The following is a 5682-nucleotide window of genomic DNA, read 5'->3' as shown; positions in this document are numbered from 1 at the left end:
CTCTACTTTGTTGTTGCAAGTTTTACGTGGCTGCTACGGGCTTAAGCAAGAACCAATCTTACCTACGCATCAAAACCACAACGATAGTTTGTCAAGTTGGTGTTGTTTTAACCTTCGCAAGGACCGGGCGTAGCCACACTCAGTTCAACTAAAGTTGGAGAAACTGTCACCCGCAAGCCACCTATGTGCAAAGCACGTCGGGAGAACCGGTCTCGCGTAAGCGTACGCGTAATGTCGGTACGGGCCGCTTCGTCCAACAATAACGCCGAACCAAAGTATGACATGCTGGTAAGCAGTATGACTTATATCGCCCACAACTCACTTGTGTTCTACTCGTGCATATAACATCAACATATAAAACCTAGGCTCGAATGCCACTGTTGGGGAACGTAGTAATTTCAAAAAAATTCCTACGCACACGCAAGATCATGGTGATGCATAGCAACGAGAGGGGAGAGTGTGATCTACGTACCCTTGTAGACCGACAGCGGAAGTGTTAGCACAACACGGTTGATGTAGTCGTACGTCTTCACGGCCCGACCGATCAAGCACCGAAACTACGGCACCTCCGAGTTTTAGCACACGTTCAGCTCGATGATGATCCCCGGACTCCGATCCAGCAAAGTGTCGGGGAAGAGTTCCGTCAGCACGACGGCGTGGTGACGATCTTGATGTACTACCGTCGCAGGGCTTCGCCTAAGCACCGCTACAATAATATCGAGGATTATGGTGGAAGGGGGCACCGCACACGGCTAAGAATAAGATCACGTGGATCAACTTGTGTGTCTAGGGGTGCCCCTTGCCTTCGTATATAAAGGATCCAAGGGGGGTGCGGCCGGCCCTAGAAGGAGGCGTGCAGGAGGAGTCCTACTCCTACCGGGAGTAGGACTCCCCTCCCTTTCCTTGTCCAAGTAGGAGAGGGGAAGGAAGGGAGAGAGGAGAGGGGGGCGCCGCCCCTCCCTCCTTGTCCAATTCGGACTAGGGAGAGAGGGGACGCGCGGCCTGCCCTGGCAGCCCCTCCTCTTCTCCACTTTAGGCCCATGAGGCCCATTAACCCCCCGGGGGGCTCCGGTAACCCCCCGCTGCTCCGGTTTTATCTGAAACTTCCTCGGAACACTTCCGGTGTCCGAGTATAGCCGTCCAATATATCAATCTTTATGTCTCTACCATTTTGAGACTCCTCGTTATGTCCGTGATCATATCCGGGACTCCGAACTAACTTCGGTACATCAAAACTCATAAACTCATAATATAACTGTCATCGAAACCTTAAGCGTGCGGACCCTACGGGTTCGAGAACAATGTAGACATGACCGAGACACGTCTCCGGTCAATAACCAATAGCGGAACCTGGATGCTCATATTGGCTCCCACATATTCTACGAAGATCTTTATCGGTCAGACCGCATAACAACATACGTTGTTCCCTTTGTCATCGGTATGTTACTTGCCCGAGATTCGATCGTCGGTATCTCAATACCTAGTTCAATCTCGTTACCGGCAAGTCTCTTTACTCGTTTCATAATACATCTGTAGGATCGAAAGTATGTCTAGAGGGGAGTGATTAGACTACTTGACCAAATAAAAACTTAACCTTTTCCCAATTTTAGTTCTTGGCAGATTTTAGCTATTTTAGGACAAGTCAAGCAATCATCACACAATTCAAGCAAGCATGCAAAGAGTATATTGGCATCGGAAAGTAAAGCATGCAACTTGCAAGAATGTAAAGGGAAGGGTTTGGAGAATTCAAACGCTATTGGAGACACGGATGTTTTTCCCGTGGTTCGGATAGGTGGTGCTATCCTACATCCACGTTGATGGAGACTTCAACCCACGAAGGGTAACGGTTGCGCGAGTCCACACAGGGCTCCACCCAAGGGCAACGGTTGCGCGAGTTCACACAGGGCTCCACCCACGAAGGGTCCACGAAGAAGCAACCACCCACAAAGGGTCCATGAAGAAGCAACCTTGTCTATCCCACCATGGCCATCGCCCACGAAGGACTTGCCTCACTAGCGGTAGATCTTCACGAAGTAGGCGATCTCCTTGCCCTCACAAACTCCTTGGTTCAACTCCACAATCTTGTCGGAGGCTCCCAAGTGACACCTAGCCAATCTAGGAGACACCACTCTCCAAGAAGTAACAAATGGTGTGTAGGTAATGAACTCCTTGCTCTTGTGCTTCAAATGATAGTCTCCCCAACACTCAACTCTCTCTCATAGGATTTGGATTTGGTGGAAAGAAGATTTGAGTGGAAAGCAACTTGGGAAGGCTAGAGATCAAGATTCATATGGTAGGAATGGAATGTCTTGGTCTCAACACATGAGTAGGTGGTTCTCTCTCAGAACAAATGAGTTGGAATGGTGTGTGTGTTCTGATGGCTCTCTCTCTAAATGAGAAAGAGGTGGAGGGGTATATATAGCCTCCACACAAAATCCAACCGTTACACACAATTTACCAATCTCGGTGGGACCGAATCAGAAAATCGGTCTGACCGAAATAGTAAACCTAGTGACCGTTAGAAATTTCGGTGGGACTGACATGCAACTCGGTAGGACCGATTCGGTTAGGGTTTGGGCATAACGTAATCTCGGTGAGACCGATTACACAAACTCGGTGAGACCGAATTTGGTAATTAGCTAACCAGAGAGTTGGTCAGGCAAACTCGGTGGGACCGATTTGCTCTTTCGGTGAGACCGAGTGGAACTCGGTGAGACCGAAAAGTTACAAAGGGGAAACACTGAGTTTACATTGCAATCTCGGTGGGACCGATTCGCTCTTTCGGTGGGACCGAAAAGTTACGAAAGGGAAACAGAGAGTTTGCAACCCCATCTCGGTGAGACCGAGATCCCTATCGGTGGAACCGAATTGCTAGGGTTTGGCAGTGGCTAATGACAAGTGAAACTCGGTGGCGCTGGATAGGAAGAATCGGTAGGACCGAGTTTGGCTTAGGGTTTAGGTCATATGTGGATATGGGAAAGTAGTTGAGGGTTTTGGAGCATATCACTAAGCACATGAAGCAAGAGGCTCATTAAGCAACACCTCATCCCTCCTTAATAGTATTGGCTTTTCCTAAAGACTCAATGTGATCTTGGATCACTAAAATATAAAATGAAGAGTCTTGAGCTTTTGAGCTTGAGCCAATCCTTTGTCCTTAGCATTTTGAGGGTTCCACTTTCACATCCATGCCATGCCAATCATTGAGCTTTCCTGAAATAAGTATCTTGGAATAGTATTAGCTCAATGAGCTATATGTTGTTATGAATTACCAAAACCACCTAGGGATAGTTGCACTTTCAATCTCCCCCTTTTTGGTAATTGATGACAACATATAGATCAAAGCTTCGACAAAAGATAATAATCATGAAATATATCATCGCTTTGAGAAGTATGTGATAAGTAAGAGCTCCCCCTAAATTTGTGCATATTTAAATTTGCTTTGACCTGCAAATGCACAAGGAATTAGAATTATGGGTTACTCTTCCATGTCACATACATCTTGGTGGAGCGCTCAAAAATGATAAGATTGAAATACATGCACTCATCACCAAAAATAGTGAATGATCACAAACGATAGATAGAATGATAATATGTAAGCAGGCATTAAGCAAACATTAAGTGTAGCTTATGATCAAACACATGATCATCGATGTCTCACAAATAAGGACGTAGTATCAAGCACTCAAAAACAGACAAGTTCGAAAAACCACCAAATAAAGCAAGAGAGAAAAGCAACACTCTCTCTCTCGAAGCCTATGATCTATACATATTCTCCCCCTTTGGCAACAAGTTACCAAAAAGTTCCTAGAAAATGCATAGTGCTAAGTCGACACTCAGGCTTGATCTTCAGGTGGTGGTGGAGTCCGGAGCACTCCAAGGACGAAGCCTTCGGTAGACGTGGTCGGAGTCGAGGCTGAAGTGGATGCTGGAGCTGGTGGAACTGAGGTTGTGGCTGGTGCAGACGTTGTAGCTCTGGTGTCAGCAACTGGCAGTGCAGACAACCTCGGACCTCGTGGCACCCTCGCAAAAGCATCAGTCGTGGTCCTGCCTCTCCTCTCATTCATGTCCTCCTGGAGCTGCTCCACGGCGGTCTGTATCTCTGTCACCTTGATGTCCAAGTCATAGAACCTCTGTTCCATGATCCTCTCTCAACTCGCCTGGTTCTGAGTCAGGGTGGCTATACTCTGCTCAATCCGCAGGGTGGACGCAATCAGGTAACTAAGCTACTCTTGTTTGGTTTTCAGGAAGTACTCAGATGCCTCCGCTTGAGTAGGCATCCTGGCAGCTTTCTCCTTCTTCGCCTTCTCCTTCTGAGCTTGTGCATGGGCTGATGATGGCTCATTCTCTGTCATCACAACTTCATTGTTCTCAAAATCTGGACGGATGGGCAGGTGTTCCTTATCCAACAAATATACGCCCGTGCCCATCTTGGAGTTGATGAGCTCCTGAATCTGAGGGGCATATCCACAGCTCCTCTTCTAATCTGTCGCAGTCCTTTTGATTGTTTCCACTATAAGGCTCATGACTTTGAATTTTTGAGGCACGTCAAAGACATGAAGCAAATTGATCGCGTGACCTCTGATCATCTTGTGATCTCCATACTTGGGCAGAATGGTGTGCCTAAGGATCCAGTTGATCGTAGGCAATCCTGATAGCAGATAATGCACTGAGCCAAACTTGAACGTGTCAAGTGCTTCATTCGAAATCTCCTTGTGCATGTTGGACATGGAGTTGTGGTCCATCTTTTTCTTGGCATAAATGTCCAAGTCATCTGCTTGCTCCTCTGGGGCATTGATTAGCTTCGCCCATTCCTCAACAGTAGAGTTGTACCTTGTACCTTCTGACATCCATGTGATCCTGCCATCCGGATAAAAGTGTGATGTGGAGTAGAATTGCATGATGAGTTCCTCGTTCCACTTTGTGAGCTTCTGCCCAACAAAGTCCTCTACTCCACACGCCTTGAAGCTGTCCTGAACTCCTGGGTAGTACTCTTCATTGTCCTTGATATAGGTCCAGTCGACCCATCTCATGTCACATACAATTGGCTTCTAGTCAAGTAGCACTGTCTCATAGAAATCCTGCTGCTCCTTGGTATGAAACCTATAGTCCACTGCAGTTCTTCTCCTAGAAGCACATGGATCTGCTTCTCTCCACTTCCTGGGCCCTGAGTCTCTCCTGAGCTTCATATCCTCAGCCACAGGATGAGCATCGTTGTGGTCTGGGATCTTGGGCTTGAGCTTCCGAAGGACACTCTCTTCCTCTTCCTCAGCAACAGTCTCAGGCACTGGGGCCTTGTTCTTCTCAGTGGCTGGGATGCTTCTTGTGTTTCTCTTTGGTGCACTCTTAGGCTTAGATGCAGCCTTAGGTGCTTCCTTGGGCTTGGATGCAGCTCCCCCTGACCTTATGGCATCTCCCATAAGTTTGGGTGCCTTGGGCGCTGGTGCAGCTGCCTATTCTTCCTCCTCCTCTTCTACCATGATGGAGGCCTTCCCAAGCACTCTGGCTACAGTCTTCTTCACTCTCTCCTTCCTTTTCTTGCCCTCAGCAGCTGGCTCTTGGGAAGTGGGCTTCTCAGTTGAGGCTCTAGCCTTTGACATGGGTTGCCTGCCTGCTGGCCTTTTGATTTTCAGGCCTGGCTTTGAGCCTTGAGCTGGCTCAACTCTCTTGGAAGTGGCCTCTTCC

The sequence above is a fragment of the Triticum urartu genome, chromosome 7A (genome assembly GCF_056163025.1).
Source record: "Triticum urartu cultivar PI428250 chromosome 7A, HENAU_Tu73, whole genome shotgun sequence".
NCBI lineage: Eukaryota > Viridiplantae > Streptophyta > Magnoliopsida > Poales > Poaceae > Triticum > Triticum urartu.
Note: the sequence above shows the minus strand (reverse complement) of the source record.